The sequence below is a fragment of the Bactrocera oleae genome, chromosome X, assembly GCF_042242935.1.
Source record: "Bactrocera oleae isolate idBacOlea1 chromosome X, idBacOlea1, whole genome shotgun sequence".
Classification (NCBI taxonomy): Eukaryota; Metazoa; Arthropoda; class Insecta; order Diptera; family Tephritidae; genus Bactrocera; species Bactrocera oleae.
The window spans coordinates 487,699-505,579 of record NC_091541.1 but is presented as its reverse complement, the minus strand read 5'-3'; the positions used below and the strand labels follow the sequence as shown (position 1 = coordinate 505,579).

Sequence of the window (17,881 nt, the reverse complement as noted above, 5' to 3'; positions counted from 1 at the left end):
ACTTTCCGGTACCACGGGGAGCAGAAAGCCCTTGGACTTCTGTTCAATCTGCTCATTGGGTTCGGCCCTTTGGGGAGTATCGTGGTGGCTGTGGTTAAAACCTAAATGCTGGAAGAACTGAATTTTCAGTTCGAAAAAAAGAAGTTACACAAGTAACTGGGTGCCGTACCCGAAAACGGAAGAGGTTTTAGGTCGGCCTCGAATCATACCAAGATGGTAGTGTGGACCCAGACACACTGCCACTGGTATCCAAATAAATACTTGCATAAGCTTGTATTGTTTGGGGCGCTGATCAACGCATTGTATTGATCCGTTGTGTTTTGAACACCGTAAGGTAAGGCCGTCGCCGGCAGGTACTCACGTAAATCTACAACGAAAGTTGTCCCTATCTACTACCCCTGCGGGCAGGGGATAGAATATGCCCGCGGCAAGGCATGCCTGTCGTAAAAGGCGACTAAAAGCCAATATGCACTATGACTGTTATTATATTCTTTGCCCAGTAATATCAGCATAGTATATGGAGTGATAGTGCTATAATACTCAGCTTGAACTGATATTAGAAACACTTTAAATGAAAAAGCGAATAAAAAGACATTTGAAGTTCAAGCGACAAATGTCACCAGTCATTTGAGTAATGGGTAGCTCAACTGGCAGTAGTTTAGGCTACGCAGTCTGACCGGAGACTTTCCGGTACCACGGGGAGCAGAAAGCCCTTGGACTTCTGTTCAATCTGCTCATTGGGTTCGGCCCTTTGGGGAGTATCGTGGTGGCTGTGGTTAAAACCTAAATGCTGGAAGAACTGAATTTTCAGTTCGAAAAAAAGAAGTTACACAAGTAACTGGGTGCCGTACCCGAAAACGGAAGAGGTTTTAGGTCGGCCTCGAATCACACCAAGATGGTAGTGTGGACCCAGACACACTGCCACTGGTATCCAAATAAATACTTGCAAAAAGCTTGTATTGTTTGGGGCGCTGATCAACGCATTGTATTGATACGCTGTGCTTTTGAGCGCCGTGAGATAAGGCCGTCGACGGCAGGTACTCACGTTAAACACACCGGACGTTGTCCCTATCTACTAGCAGGTCAATGCCGGCTCCATCGGCACCGATGCCTCCGCCCCCAGCACCTTTACCGGAGGCGATTGCACCGGTGGCGCAGAAGCCTGTTGAGACCTGGTCAGTTGTGGTTAGGAGTAAGGGGCCTGCAGCTTCCTCTGAGGAAGTCATTAAAAAAGTAGTTAAGGAGGTGGGTCCTTCCCTGGGGGTAAGGATCCACGAGGTTAGGCCAATTAAGGGTGGTGGGGCGGTTATCCGCACTCCCTCTGTTTTAGAGAGGGAGAAAGTTGCGATGAACGCGAAATTCGGGGAGGTGGGGTTGGACGTGACTGTCAACCGGAAGTTGGGTCCTCGGGTTGTAGTCCAGGGGGTTCACACGGAGATCTCCCATGATGAGTTCATGGAAGAGTTACTCCGGCTGAACCTTCAGGATTTCAGCCCGGCGTCCCAGAGGTCAGATGTGAGGATGGTCATTCGTCCCTGGAAGGTGGCCCCTGATGGTAGCACCAATGTCGTCCTTGAGGGTACGGACAAAATGATGTCCGCCCTCTTGGAGGCTGGTAGGTGCTACATCAAGTGGTTCTCCTTCCGGGTGCGACCGGATAGCCCCGTTGCTGGCTGCTTCCGGTGTATGAGTTTTGACCATAGAGTGGCTGTGTGTAGGGCTAAATCAGATGTCTGCCGGAGGTGCGGTCAGGAAGGCCACAGAGCTGCCAGTTGCGTCAATGCACTCCATTGCCGCAACTGCGCATTCAAGGGTAGACCAGCTGGGCATCTTATGATGTCCGCTGTCTGCCCGATATACTGTGGCATTGTTGAGCGCGCCCTCGCCAGACACTGATGGGGGGAATTATACAGTTAAACTGCCAGGGGGCGTATGCCGTAATGTGTGAATTGGGGGGGTGTATGGCTGAGGGGAGGTGCGGCATTGCCTTACTCCAGGAGCCCTACGCCACCAATGGTGTGGTTCGGGGTCTTCCTGGTAGTTTCAAGGTCTTCACGGACCTTGGGGCTAATGCTGCAATTGTTGTGAGTGATCCCAACTACGATTGTGTAGTTGTGGATTCCTCACAACTGGGTGTATGTGTCGCGATAGAGGGGGAGTTCGGTAGGCTGATTGTAGCTAGTTTGTACTGCAAATTTAGCGAGCCCCTAGAGCCCTACCTGGGCTACATGGATAAGCTACTACTACTTGCGAGTAGTAGTCCATTTATCCTAGGGCTGGATGCGAATGCCTCGTCTTCGATGTGGTTTAGTAAGGTATCCCGGCATTCGTCTGGATATCAAAGCCACAGTCGAGGCGAGGCATTAAGTGAATGAGTGGTGGCTAAAAACCTCCACATTGTGAATGAGCCGAGTGAATGGTACACGTTTGATGGGCCTGGGGGCGTGAGTGACATTGACGTGACGCTTATGAATCAGGCAGCAGATAGGGCGTTCGTAGCTAGATGGGAGGTTAAGGGAGGGTGGGGATTGAGTGATCATAATTTTATCCAAATTATGGTTACTCCCAAATCCCCTCCCTCGCTGTATGAGAGTCCATTGCGGCGATGGCGTACCTCTGGTATCGACTGGAACCAATATGGACGATCTGTCAGGGAAGCGGTATTGGGTATACCGCTTAGAGCGTTTGAGGATTTGGGGGTTGATGAGCAGGTTGCTCGTCTTTATGAGGTAGTGTGGGGGGTTAATGATAGGGTACTTAGAGAGTGTGAAAGTTTTATCGTTAGGAAAATTAAGTGGTGGACGCATGAGTTAACCTTGAAGAGGAGGACTGTCAGGCGATTGAGGCGAAAGTTTCAACGCGCTCGGCGGTCCAATTCTGACAGGCTGTCCCAGCTTAGGCATGAACTTAGTTGTGCGGCTAGGGAATATAAGGATATGTTGGTAAAAGTTAAAGAAGAGGAGTGGAGGAGTTTCGTGAGTGAGAATAGGGACGACCCGTGGGGTCAGGTCTATAGGATCTGCCGGGGTCGTAAGAGGGAGGACGTTACCTCTCTTCGCGTTGGTGACACTATGTTATCAACGTGGAGAGAGTGTGCGGGGGCTTTGTTAGGAGCGTTCTTTCCTATGGCGGAGGTTCAGGTACCTCAAGCACAAGAGGTACCTGTCCCTCCATTAGACGATGGAGAGTTGGGGTACGCCTTTGGCCTGGTCAGGTCTAAACGGTCCCCAGGTTTTGATGGTTTGAACGCAGAGATGTGCAAAAGCTTGTGGAAGTTCATTCCGGAATACTTGGAGGCCATTTATAATAAGTGCGTGTGGGAGGGTTATTTTCCACGCGAGTGGAAAATTGCTAGGGTTGTACCTCTCCTGAAGTCCCCTGATAAGATCAGGAGTGATCCTCGCTCTTATCGGGGCATCAGTCTCCTTCCAGTACTTGGAAAAGTGCTGGAAAGAGTTATGGTGGAACGGCTTCAGGAGCTAACGCGGGGTATGTGGTCGGATAGACAGTATGGGTTCAGGAAAGGACGCAGTGTAGAGGATGCGTGGTTCTACGTTCAGGGTGCTGTTAGGGAGAATGTCAACAAATATGTCCTTGGCATATTTGTTGACTTCAAGGGGGCATTTGATTACCTAAGCTGGGATCGAGTGTTGCAACGGCTGGAGGAGCTTGGCTGTCCGGAAATTACTCTTTGGCGGAGTTACTTTTCGGACAGAAAAGCCTCTCTAGTCGGAATGAATGGGAGTGTGGCAATCGGAGTATTTCGTGGCTGCCCGCAGGGATCCATCTGCGGTCCATATATTTGGAACCTCATGATGGACTCTCTGCTTGGACAGCTCGAACCCCTCTGTAAATGTTGTGCGTATGCGGACGACCTTCTCCTTCTGGTTGAAGGTCGATCGCGATTTGAGTTAGAGCGGGCGGGAGGACAATTTTTAGAAATTGTAAATAGTTGGGGTTTAGGTGTGGGGGTAGACATATCGATGGACAAAACGGTGACAATGCTGCTTAAGGGCAGATTGTCGCCGGTTCGTCCACCGATTGTCAAGGTGAATGGGGTCAGCATCAGGTATGTGACGCAAGTCAAATACCTGGGGCTGACCATGAGTGAAAGAATGTGCTTTACTCCACACTTAGCGATTCTGAAGCAGCGACTGCAGGCGGTCGTAGGCAAAGTGCGACGCATCTTGAGGAGCGATTGGGGCCTTGGACGCCGTGCTGTTCGCACCATATACCGTGGTCTATTTGTGGCTTGTGCCACTTATGGAGCCGCAATATGGTGGGAATCAGCGATGACGGTCTCTGGTCGCCGAGAACTCCTCTCGGTGCAACGTTGCATGATGCTTGCATGTTTGCCTGTATGTCGCACCGTTTCAACGGATGCGATGCAGGTTTTACTAGGTGCACCCCCTCTTGACCTGATTGTTGTACAGCGAGCTGTTGCATTCAGGTTAAGAAGGGGCTTGAGTGTGTCATTGCTGCGGAATGATTGGATTTCCGATGATGATGTGGAGAGGGAGGGATTTCTAGGGAGCAAGAGGCTTCTAGATGATAGGGTTAGGAGTAGGTGGCAAGACCGTTGGGACAATAGTCCTAACGGTCGGGTGACTTATGAGTACATCCGGGATGTTAGGTTCGTTGAGGGTAACCCAGACTTCAGATTTTGTCTGAGTCTGGGTTTTTTGTTAACGGGGCATGGGCCTCTGAATGCATTTTTGCATCAGAGGCACCTTTCTGATAGGTCGGGGTGTTTGTGTGGGGCGCGTCGTGAAGACTGGGTTCACTTGATCGCGGAGTGCCCGATGTACTCGGACATTAGGGATCTAGGGTGTATGGGGATTAGCTGGACTGATGGACGGTTAGATGTTAGCGGTGTGATCTCCACTAGTCGGAATGCCGAACAGTTAGGGTCGTTTGCGCGTGAATTGTTTAGGCGGCGGAGGCGTTTAACTGTGAGTTAGGGTTAGCTTCTTGTGTGAAAGGTGTGTGAGTGTAATGTGCGTATGGGGTTCAACCCTTGGTTACCAGTCCAGAGCTGTATGGAGGCTCAACTGGTAGTAGCTTCGGCTACGAGGTCTGACCGGAGACTTAATTCTGGTACCACGGGGAGCAGGGGCCCTTAGAGTTCGCTCCAACCTGCTCGTGCGGACTGGCCCTTCGGGGAGTATCGTGGTGGTTGTGGTTTATACCCAAATGCGGGAAGAACTGACGTTTTGTCAGTTCAATGTGGAGTTGCATTGCAACCGGGTGCCGGACCCAAAGTACGGCAGAGGTTTTAGATAGGCCTCGAACCTTACCAAGGTGTGTAGTGTGTCCATTCCACACTACCAATCGGTACTGAAAAATGCCTAGCATTTTTGGGGCGCTGATCAACGCATTGTATTGATACGCTGTGCTTTTGAGCGCCGTGAGATAAGGCCGTCGACGGCAGGTACTCACGTTAAACACACCGGACGTTGTCCCTATCTACTAGCAGGTCAATGCCGGCTCCATCGGCACCGATGCCTCCGCCCCCAGCACCTGTACCGGAGGCGATTGCACCGGTGGCGCAGAAGCCTGTTGAGACCTGGTCAGTTGTGGTTAGGAGTAAGGGGCCTGCAGCTTCCTCTGAGGAAGTCATTAAAAAATTGTTAAGGAGGTGGGTCCTTCCCTGGGGGTAAGGATCCACGAGGTTAGGCCAATTAAGGGTGGTGGGGTGGTTATCCGCACTCCCTCTGTTTTAGAGAGGGAGAAAGTTGCGATGAACGCGAAATTCGGGGAGGTGGGGTTGGACGTGACTGTCAACCGGAAGTTGGGTCCTCGGGTTGTAGTCCAGGGGGTTCACACGGAGATCTCCCATGATGAGTTCATGGAAGAGTTACTCCGGCTGAACCTTCAGGATTTCAGCCCGGCGTCCCAGAGGTCAGATGTGAGGATGGTCAGTCGTCCCTGGAAGGTGGCCCCTGATGGTAGCACCAATGTCGTCCTTGAGGGTACGGACAAAATGATGTCCGCCCTCTTGGAGGCTGGTAGGTGCTACATCAAGTGGTTCTCCTTCCGGGTGCGACCGGATAGCCCCGTTGCTGGCTGCTTCCGGTGTATGAGTTTCGACCATAGAGTGGCTGTGTGTAGGGCCAAATCAGATGTCTGCCGGAGGTGCGGTCAGGAAGGCCACAGAGCTGCCAGTTGCGTCAATTCACTCCATTGCCGCAACTGCGCATTCAAGGGTAGACCAGCTGGGCATCTTATGATGTCCGCTGTCTGCCCGATATACTGTGGCATTGTTGAGCGCGCCCTCGCCAGACACTGATGGGGGGGATTATACAGTTAAACTGCCAGGGGGCGTATGCCGTAATGTGTGAATTGGGGGGGTGTATGGCTGAGGGGAGGTGCGGCATTGCCTTACTCCAGGAGCCCTACGCCACCAATGGTGTGGTTCGGGGTCTTCCTGGTAGTTTCAAGGTCTTCACGGACCTTGGGGCTAATGCTGCAATTGTTGTGAGTGATCCCAACTACGATTGTGTAGTTGTGGATTCCTCACAACTGGGTGTATGTGTCGCGATAGAGGGGTAGTTCGGTAGGCTGATTGTAGCTAGTTTGTACTGCAAATTTAGCGAGCCCCTAGAGCCCTACCTGGGCTACATGGATAAGCTACTACTACTTGCGAGTAGTAGCCCATTTATCCTAGGGCTGGATGCGAATGCCTCGTCTTCGATGTGGTTTAGTAAGGTATCCCGGCATTCGTCTGGATATCAAAGCCACAGTCGAGGCGAGACATTAAGTGAATGGGTGGTGGCTAAAAACCTCCACATTGTGAATGAGCCGAGTGAATGGTACACGTTTGATGGGCCTGGGGGCGTGAGTGACATTGACGTGACGCTTATGAATCAGGCAGCAGATAGGGCGTTCGTAGCTAGATGGGAGGTTAAGGGAGGGTGGGGATTGAGTGATCATAATTTGATCCAAATTATGGTTACTCCCAAATCCCCTCCCTTGCTGTATGAGAGTCCATTGCGGCGATGGCGTACCTCTGGTATCGACTGGAACCAATATGGACGATCTGTCAGGGAAGCGGTATTGGGTATACCGCTTAGAGCGTTTGAGGATTTGAGGGTTGATGAGCAGGTTGCTCGTCTTTATGAGGTAGTGTGGGGGGTTAATGATAGGGTACTTAGAAAGTGTGAAAGTTTTATCGTTAGGAAAATTAAGTGGTGGACGCGTGAGTTAACCTTGAAGAGGAGGACTGTCAGGCGATTGAGGCGAAAGTTTCAACGCGCTCGACGGTCCGATTCTGACAGGCTGTTCCAGCTTAGGCATGAATTTAGTTGTGCGGTTAGGGAATACAAGGATATGTTGATTAAAATTAAAGAGCAGGAGTGGAGGAATTTTGTAGGGGAAAATAGGGACGACCCGTGGGGTCAGGTCTATAGGATCTGCCGGGGTCGTAAGAGGGAGGATATCACCTCTCTTCGCGTTGGTGACACTATGTTATCAACGTGGAGAGAGTGTGCGGGGGCTTTGTTAGGAGCGTTCTTTCCTAGGGCGGAGGTTCTGGTACCTCAAGCACAAGAGGTACCTGTCCCTCCATTAGACGATGGAGAGTTGGGGTACGCCTTTGGCCTGGTCAGGTCTAAACGGTCCCCAGGTTTTGATGGTTTGAACGGAGAGATGTGTAAAAGCTTGTGGAAGTTCATTCCGGAATACTTGGAGGCCATTTATGATAAGTGCGTGTGGGAGGGTTATTTTCCACGTGAGTGGAAAATTGCTAGGGTTGTTCCTCTCCTGAAGTACCCGGATAAGATCAGGAGCGATCCTCGTTCTTATCGGGGCATCAGTCTTCTTCCAGTACTTGGAAAAGTGCTGGAAAGAGTTATGGTGGAACGGCTTCAGGAGCTTACGCGGGGTATGTGGTCGGATAGGCAGTATGGGTTCAGGAAAGGACGCAGTGTAGAGGATGCGTGGTTCTACGTTCAGGGTGCTGTTAGGGAGAATGTCAACAAATATGTCCTTGGCATATTTGTTGACTTCAAGGGGGCATTTGATTACCTAAGCTGGGATCGAGTGTTGCAACGGCTGGAGGAGCTTGGCTGTCCGGAAATTACTCTTTGGCGGAGTTACTTTTCGGACAGAAAAGCCTCTCTAGTCGGAATGAATGGGAGTGTGGCAATCGGAGTGGTTCGTGGCTGCCCGCAGGGATCCATCTGCGGTCCATATATTTGGAACCTCATGATGGACTCTCTGCTTGGACAGCTCGAACCCCTCTGTAAATGTTGTTCGTATGCGGACGACCTTCTCCTTCTGGTTGAAGGTCGATCGCGATCTGAGTTAGAGCGGGCGGGAGGACAATTTTTAGAAATTGTAAATAGTTGGGGTTTAGGTGTGGGGGTTGACATATCGATGGACAAAACGGTGACAATGCTGCTTAAGGGCAGATTGTCTCCGGTTCGTCCACCGATTGTCCGTGTGAATGGGGTCAGCATCAGGTATGTGACGCAAGTCAAATACCTGGGGCTGACCATGAGTGAAAGAATGTGTTTTACTCCACACTTGGCGAATTTGAAGGAGCGACTGCAGGCGGTCGTAGGCAAAGTGCGACGCATCTTGAGGAGCGATTGGGGCCTTGGACGCCGTGCTGTTCGCACCATATACCGTGGTCTATTTGTGGCTTGTGCCACTTATGGAGCCGCAATATGGTGGGAAACAGCGATGACGGTCTCTGGTCGCCGAAAACTCCTCTCGGTGCAACGTTGCATGATGCTTGCATGTTTGCCTGTATGTCGCACCGTTTCAACGGATGCGATGCAGGTTTTATTAGGTGCACCCCCTCTTGACCTGATTGTTGTACAGCGAGCTGTTGCATTCAGGTTAAGAAGGGGCTTGAGTGTGTCATTGCTGCGGAATGATTGGATTTCCGGTGATGATGTGGAGAGGGAGGGATTTCTAGGGAGCAAGAGGCTTCTAGATGATAGGGTTAGGAGTAGGTGGCAAGACCGTTGGGACAATAGTCCTAACGGTCGGGTGACTTATGAGTACATCCGGGATGTTAGGTTCGTTGAGGGTAACCCAGACTTCAGATTTTGTCTGAGTCTGGGTTTTTTGTTAACGGGGCATGGGCCTCTGAATGCATTTTTGCATCAGAGGCACCTTTCTGATAGGTCGGGGTGTTTGTGTGGGGCGCGATGTGAAGATTGGGTTCACTTGATCGCGGAGTGCCCGATGTACTCGGACATTAGGGATCTAGGGGGTATGGGGATTAGCTGGACTGATGGACGGTTAGATGTTAGCGGTGTGATCTCCACTAGTCGGAATGCCGAACAGTAAGGGTCGTTTGCGCGTGAATTGTTTAGGCGGCGGAGGCGTTTAACTGTGAGTTAGGGTTAGCTTCTTGTGTGAAAGGTGTGTGAGTGTAATGTGCGTATGGGGTTCAACCCTTGGTTACCAGTCCAGAGCTGTATGGAGGCTCAACTGGTAGTAGCTTCGGCTACGAGGTCTGACCGGAGACTTAATTCTGGTACCACGGGGAGCAGGGGCCCTTGGAGTTCGCTCCAACCTGCTCGTGCGGACTGGCCCTTCGGGGAGTATCGTGGTGGTTGTGGTTTATACCCAAATGCGGGAAGAACTGACGTTTTGTCAGTTCAATGTGGAGTTGCATTGCAACCGGGTGCCGGACCCAAAGTACGGCAGAGGTTTTAGATAGGCCTCGAACCTTACCAAGGTGTGTAGTGTGTCCATTCCACACTACCAATCGGTACTGAAAAAATGCCTAGCATTTTTGGGGCGCTGATCAACGCATTGTATTGATACGCTGCGCTTTTGAGCGCCGTGAGATAAGGCCGTCGACGGCAGGTACTCACGTTAAACACACCGGACGTTGTCCCTATCTACTAGCAGGTCAATGCCGGCTCCATCGGCACCGATGCCTCCGCCCCCAGCACCTGTACCGGAGGCGATTGCACCGGTGGCGCAGAAGCCTGTTGAGACCTGGTCAGTTGTGGTTAGGAGTAAGGGGCCTGCAGCTTCCTCTGAGGAAGTCATTAAAAAAGTTGTTAAGGAGGTGGGTCCTTCCCTGGGGGTAAGGATCCACGAGGTTAGGCCAATTAAGGGTGGTGGGGCGGTTATCCGCACTCCCTCTGTTTTAGAGAGGGAGAAAGTTGCGATGAACGCGAAATTCGGGGAGGTGGGGTTGGACGTGACTGTCAACCGGAAGTTGGGTCCTCGGGTTGTAGTCCAGGGGGTTCACACGGAGATCTCCCATGATGAGTTCATGGAAGAGTTACTCCGGCTGAACCTTCAGGATTTCAGCCCGGCGTCCCAGAGGTCAGATGTGAGGATGGTCAGTCGTCCCTGGAAGGTGGCCCCTGATGGTAGCACCAATGTCGTCCTTGAGGGTACGGACAAAATGATGTCCGCCCTCTTGGAGGCTGGTAGGTGCTACATCAAGTGGTTCTCCTTCCGGGTGCGACCGGATAGCCCCGTTGCTGGCTGCTTCCGGTGTATGAGTTTCGACCATAGAGTGGCTGTGTGTAGGGCCAAATCAGATGTCTGCCGGAGGTGCGGTCAGGAAGGCCACAGAGCTGCCAGTTGCGTCAATTCACTCCATTGCCGCAACTGCGCATTCAAGGGTAGACCAGCTGGGCATCTTATGATGTCCGCTGTCTGCCCGATATACTGTGGCATTGTTGAGCGCGCCCTCGCCAGACACTGATGGGGGGGATTATACAGTTAAACTGCCAGGGGGCGTATGCCGTAATGTGTGAATTGGGGGGGTGTATGGCTGAGGGGAGGTGCGGCATTGCCTTACTCCAGGAGCCCTACGCCACCAATGGTGTGGTTCGGGGTCTTCCTGGTAGTTTCAAGGTCTTCACGGACCTTGGGGCTAATGCTGCAATTGTTGTGAGTGATCCCAACTACGATTGTGTAGTTGTGGATTCCTCACAACTGGGTGTATGTGTCGCGATAGAGGGGTAGTTCGGTAGGCTGATTGTAGCTAGTTTGTACTGCAAATTTAGCGAGCCCCTAGAGCCCTACCTGGGCTACATGGATAAGCTACTACTACTTGCGAGTAGTAGCCCATTTATCCTAGGGCTGGATGCGAATGCCTCGTCTTCGATGTGGTTTAGTAAGGTATCCCGGCATTCGTCTGGATATCAAAGCCACAGTCGAGGCGAGACAATAAGTGAATGGGTGGTGGCTAAAAACCTCCACATTGTGAATGAGCCGAGTGAATGGTACACGTTTGATGGGCCTGGGGGCGTGAGTGACATTGACGTGACGCTTATGAATCAGGCAGCAGATAGGGCGTTCGTAGCTAGATGGGAGGTTAAGGGAGGGTGGGGATTGAGTGATCATAATTTGATCCAAATTATGGTTACTCCCAAATCCCCTCCCTTGCTGTATGAGAGTCCATTGCGGCGATGGCGTACCTCTGGTATCGACTGGAACCAATATGGACGATCTGTCAGGGAAGCGGTATTGGGTATACCGCTTAGAGCGTTTGAGGATTTGAGGGTTGATGAGCAGGTTGCTCGTCTTTATGAGGTAGTGTGGGGGGTTAATGATAGGGTACTTAGAAAGTGTGAAAGTTTTATCGTTAGGAAAATTAAGTGGTGGACGCGTGAGTTAACCTTGAAGAGGAGGACTGTCAGGCGATTGAGGCGAAAGTTTCAACGCGCTCGACGGTCCGATTCTGACAGGCTGTCCCAGCTTAGGCATGAATTTAGTTGTGCGGTTAGGGAATACAAGGATATGTTGATTAAAATTAAAGAGCAGGAGTGGAGGAATTTTGTAGGGGAAAATAGGGACGACCCGTGGGGTCAGGTCTATAGGATCTGCCGGGGTCGTAAGAGGGAGGATATCACCTCTCTTCGCGTTGGTGACACTATGTTATCAACGTGGAGAGAGTGTGCGGGGGCTTTGTTAGGAGCGTTCTTTCCTAGGGCGGAGGTTCTGGTACCTCAAGCACAAGAGGTACCTGTCCCTCCATTAGACGATGGAGAGTTGGGGTACGCCTTTGGCCTGGTCAGGTCTAAACGGTCCCCAGGTTTTGATGGTTTGAACGGAGAGATGTGTAAAAGCTTGTGGAAGTTCATTCCGGAATACTTGGAGGCCATTTATGATAAGTGCGTGTGGGAGGGTTATTTTCCACGTGAGTGGAAAATTGCTAGGGTTGTTCCTCTCCTGAAGTACCCGGATAAGATCAGGAGCGATCCTCGTTCTTATCGGTTCATCAGTCTTCTTCCAGTACTTGGAAAAGTGCTGGAAAGAGTTATGGTGGAACGGCTTCAGGAGCTAACGCGGGGTATGTGGTCGGATAGGCAGTATGGGTTCAGGAAAGGACGCAGTGTAGAGGATGCGTGGTTCTACGTTCAGGGTGCTGTTAGGGAGAATGTCAACAAATATGTCCTTGGCATATTTGTTGACTTCAAGGGGGCATTTGATTACCTAAGCTGGGATCGAGTGTTGCAACGGCTGGAGGAGCTTGGCTGTCCGGAAATTACTCTTTGGCGGAGTTACCTTTCGGACAGAAAAGCCTCTCTAGTCGGAATGAATGGGAGTGTGGAGATCGGAGTGGTTCGTGGCTGCCCGCAGGGATCCATCTGCGGTCCATATATTTGGAACCTCATGATGGACTCTCTGCTTGGACAGCTCGAACCCCTCTGTAAATGTTGTTCGTATGCGGACGACCTTCTCCTTCTGGTTGAAGGTCGATCGCGATCTGAGTTAGAGCGGGCGGGAGGACAATTTTTAGAAATTGTAAATAGTTGAGGTTTAGGTGTGGGGGTTGACATATCGATGGACAAAACGGTGACAATGCTGCTTAAGGGCAGATTGTCTCCGGTTCGTCCACCGATTGTCCGTGTGAATGGGGTCAGCATCAGGTATGTGACGCAAGGCAAATACCTGGGGCTGACCATGAGTGAAAGAATGTGTTTTACTCCACACTTGGCGAATTTGAAGGAGCGACTGCAGGCGGTCGTAGGCAAAGTGCGACGCATCTTGAGGAGCGATTGGGGCCTTGGACGCCGTGCTGTTCGCACCATATACCGTGGTCTATTTGTGGCTTGTGCCACTTATGGAGCCGCAATATGGTGGGAAACAGCGATGACGGTCTCTGGTCGCCGAAAACTCCTCTCGGTGCAACGTTGCATGATGCTTGCATGTTTGCCTGTATGTCGCACCGTTTCAACGGATGCGATGCAGGTTTTATTAGGTGCACCCCCTCTTGACCTGATTGTTGTACAGCGAGCTGTTGCATTCAGGTTAAGAAGGGGCTTGAGTGTGTCATTGCTGCGGAATGATTGGATTTCCGGTGATGATGTGGAGAGGGAGGGATTTCTAGGGAGCAAGAGGCTTCTAGATGATAGGGTTAGGAGTAGGTGGCAAGACCGTTGGGACAATAGTCCTAACGGTCGGGTGACTTATGAGTACATCCGGGATGTTAGGTTCGTTGAGGGTAACCCAGACTTCAGATTTTGTCTGAGTCTGGGTTTTTTGTTAACGGGGCATGGGCCTCTGAATGCATTTTTGCATCAGAGGCACCTTTCTGATAGGTCGGGGTGTTTGTGTGGGGCGCGATGTGAAGATTGGGTTCACTTGATCGCGGAGTGCCCGATGTACTCGGACATTAGGGATCTAGGGGGTATGGGGATTAGCTGGACTGATGGACGGTTAGATGTTAGCGGTGTGATCTCCACTAGTCGGAATGCCGAACAGTTAGGGTCGTTTGCGCGTGAATTGTTTAGGCGGCGGAGGCGTTTAACTGTGAGTTAGGGTTAGCTTCTTTTGTGAAAGGTGTGTGAGTGTAATGTGCGTATGGGGTTCAACCCTTGGTTACCAGTCCAGAGCTGTATGGAGGCTCAACTGGTAGTAGCTTCGGCTACGAGGTCTGACCGGAGACTTAATTCTGGTACCACGGGGAGCAGGGGCCCTTGGAGTTCGCTCCAACCTGCTCGTGCGGACTGGCACTTCGGGGAGTATCGTGGTGGTTGTGGTTTATACCCAAATGCGGGAAGAACTGACGTTTTGTCAGTTCAATGTGGAGTTGCATTGCAACCGGGTGCCGGACCCAAAGTACGGCAGAGGTTTTAGATAGGCCTCGAACCTTACCAAGGTGTGTAGTGTGTCCATTCCACACTACCAATCGGTACTGAAAAAATGCCTAGCATTTTTGGGGCGCTGATCAACGCATTGTATTGATACGCTGTGCTTTTGAGCGCCGTGAGATAAGGCCGTCGACGGCAGGTACTCACGTTAAACACACCGGACGTTGTCCCTATCTACTAGCAGGTCAATGCCGGCTCCATCGGCACCGATGCCTCCGCCCCCAGCACCTGTACCGGAGGCGATTGCACCGGTGGCGCAGAAGCCTGTTGAGACCTGGTCAGTTGTGGTTAGGAGTAAGGGGCCTGCAGCTTCCTCTGAGGAAGTCATTAAAAAAGTTGTTAAGGAGGTGGGTCCTTCCCTGGGGGTAAGGATCCACGAGGTTAGGCCAATTAAGGGTGGTGGGGCGGTTATCCGCACTCCCTCTGTTTTAGAGAGGGAGAAAGTTGCGATGAACGCGAAATTCGGGGAGGTGGGGTTGGACGTGACTGTCAACCGGAAGTTGGGTCCTCGGGTTGTAGTCCAGGGGGTTCACACGGAGATCTCCCATGATGAGTTCATGGAAGAGTTACTCCGGCTGAACCTTCAGGATTTCAGCCCGGCGTCCCAGAGGTCAGATGTGAGGATGGTCAGTCGTCCCTGGAAGGTGGCCCCTGATGGTAGCACCAATGTCGTCCTTGAGGGTACGGACAAAATGATGTCCGCCCTCTTGGAGGCTGGTAGGTGCTACATCAAGTGGTTCTCCTTCCGGGTGCGACCGGATAGCCCCGTTGCTGGCTGCTTCCGGTGTATGAGTTTTGACCATAGAGTGGCTGTGTGTAGGGCTAAATCAGATGTCTGCCGGAGGTGCGGTCAGGAAGGCCACAGAGCTGCCAGTTGCGTCAATTCACTCCATTGCCGCAACTGCGCATTCAAGGGTAGACCAGCTGGGCATCTTATGATGTCCGCTGTCTGCCCGATATACTGTGGCATTGTTGAGCGCGCCCTCGCCAGACACTGATGGGGGGAATTATACAGTTAAACTGCCAGGGGGCGTATGCCGTAATGTGTGAATTGGGGGGGTGTATGGCTGAGGGGAGGTGCGGCATTGCCTTACTCCAGGAGCCCTACGCCACCAATGGTGTGGTTCGGGGTCTTCCTGGTAGTTTCAAGGTCTTCACGGACCTTGGGGCTAATGTTGCAATTGTTGTGAGTGATCCCAACTACGATTGTGTAGTTGTGGATTCCTCACAACTGGGTGTATGTGTCGCGATAGAGGGGGAGTTCGGTAGGCTGTAGCTAGTTGTACTGCAAATTTAGCGAGCCCCTAGAGCCCTACCTGGGCTACATGGATAAGCTACTACTACTTGCGAGTAGTAGTCCATTTATCCTAGGGCTGGATGCGAATGCCTCGTCTTCGATGTGGTTTAGTAAGGTATCCCGGCATTCGTCTGGATATCAAAGCCACAGTCGAGGCGAGGCATTAAGTGAATGGGTGGTGGCTAAAAGCCTCCACATTGTGAATGAGCCGAGTGAATGGTACACGTTTGATGGGCCTGGGGGCGTGAGTGACATTGACGTGACGCTTATGAATCAGGCAGCAGATAGGGCGTTCGTAGCTAGATGGGAGGTTAAGAGAGGGTGGGGATTGAGTGATCATAATTTTATCCAAATTATGGTTACTCCCAAATCCCCTCCCTCGCTGTATGAGAGTCCATTGCGGCGATGGCGTACCTCTGGTATCGACTGGAACCAATATGGACGATCTGTCAGGGAAGCGGTATTGGGTATACCGCTTAGAGCGTTTGAGGATTTGGGGGTTGATGAGCAGGTTGCTCGTCTTTATGAGGTAGTGTGGGGGGTTAATGATAGGGTACTTAGAGAGTGTGAAAGTTTTATCGTTAGGAAAATTAAGTGGTGGACGCATGAGTTAACCTTGAAGAGGAGGACTGTCAGGCGATTGAGGCGAAAGTTTCAACGCGCTCGGCGGTCCAATTCTGACAGGCTGTCCCAGCTTAGGCATGAACTTAGTTGTGCGGCTAGGGAATATAAGGATATGTTGGTAAAAGTTAAAGAAGAGGAGTGGAGGAGTTTCGTGAGTGAGAATAGGGACGACCCGTGGGGTCAGGTCTATAGGATCTGCCGGGGTCGTAAGAGGGAGGACGTTACCTCTCTTCGCGTTGGTGACACTATGTTATCAACGTGGAGAGAGTGTGCGGGGGCTTTGTTAGGAGCGTTCTTTCCTAGGGCGGAGGTTCAGGTACCTCAAGCACAAGAGGTACCTGTCCCTCCATTAGACGATGGAGAGTTGGGGTACGCCTTTGGCCTGGTCAGGTCTAAACGGTCCCCAGGTTTTGATGGTTTGAACGGAGAGATGTGCAAAAGCTTGTGGAAGTTCATTCCGGAATACTTGGAGGCCATTTATAATAAGTGCGTGTGGGAGGGTTATTTTCCACGCGAGTGGAAAATTGCTAGGGTTGTACCTCTCCTGAAGTCCCCTGATAAGATCAGGAGTGATCCTCGCTCTTATCGGGGCATCAGTCTCCTTCCAGTACTTGGAAAAGTGCTGGAAAGAGTTATGGTGGAACGGCTTCAGGAGCTAACGCGGGGTATGTGGTCGGATAGACAGTATGGGTTCAGGAAAGGACGCAGTGTAGAGGATGCGTGGTTCTACGTTCAGGGTGCTGTTAGGGAGAATGTCAACAAATATGTCCTTGGCATATTTGTTGACTTCAAGGGGGCATTTGATTACCTAAGCTGGGATCGAGTGTTGCAACGGCTGGAGGAGCTTGGCTGTCCGGAAATTACTCTTTGGCGGAGTTACTTTTCGGACAGAAAAGCCTCTCTAGTCGGAATGAATGGGAGTGTGGAGATCGGAGTGGTTCGTGGCTGCCCGCAGGGATCCATCTGCGGTCCATATATTTGGAACCTCATGATGGACTCTCTGCTTGGACAGCTCGAACCCCTCTGTAAATGTTGTGCGTATGCGGACGACCTTCTCTTTCTGGTTGAAGGTCGATCGCAATTTGAGTTAGAGCGGGCGGGAGGACAATTTTTAGAAATTGTAAATAGTTGGGGTTTAGGTGTGGGGGTAGACATATCGATGGACAAAACGGTGACAATGCTGCTTAAGGGCAGATTGTCGCCGGTTCGTCCACCGATTGTCAAGGTGAATGGGGTCAGCATCAGGTATGTGACGCAAGTCAAATACCTGGGGCTGACCATGAGTGAAAGAATGTGCTTTACTCCACACTTAGCGATTCTGAAGGAGCGACTGCAGGCGGTCGTAGGCAAAGTGCGACGCATCTTGAGGAGCGATTGGGGCCTTGGACGCCGTGCTGTTCGCACCATATACCGTGGTCTATTTGTGGCTTGTGCCACTTATGGAGCCGCAATATGGTGGGAATCAGCGATGACGGTCTCTGGTCGCCGAGAACTCCTCTCGGTGCAACGTTGCATGATGCTTGCATGTTTGCCTGTATGTCGCACCGTTTCAACGGATGCGATGCAGGTTTTACTAGGTGCACCCCCTCTTGACCTGATTGTTGTACAGCGAGCTGTTGCATTCAGGTTAAGAAGGGGCTTGAGTGTGTCATTGCTGCGGAATGATTGGATTTCCGATGATGATGTGGAGAGGGAGGGATTTCTAGGGAGCAAGAGGCTTCTAGATGATAGGGTTAGGAGTAGGTGGCAAGACCGTTGGGACAATAGTCCTAACGGTCGGGTGACTTATGAGTACATCCGGGATGTTAGGTTCGTTGAGGGTAACCCAGACTTCAGATTTTGTCTGAGTCTGGGTTTTTTGTTAACGGGGCATGGGCCT

At 51.5% G+C, this 17,881-nt stretch overlaps 1 protein-coding gene across 1 annotated transcript in view; it reads left to right on the top strand.

Annotated features, from left to right (window-relative positions):
* Positions 1-17,881, top strand: part of LOC138858055 (mucin-22-like) — a 72,724-nt gene that overhangs the window by 39,442 nt on the left and 15,401 nt on the right. The window lies entirely within an intron of this gene.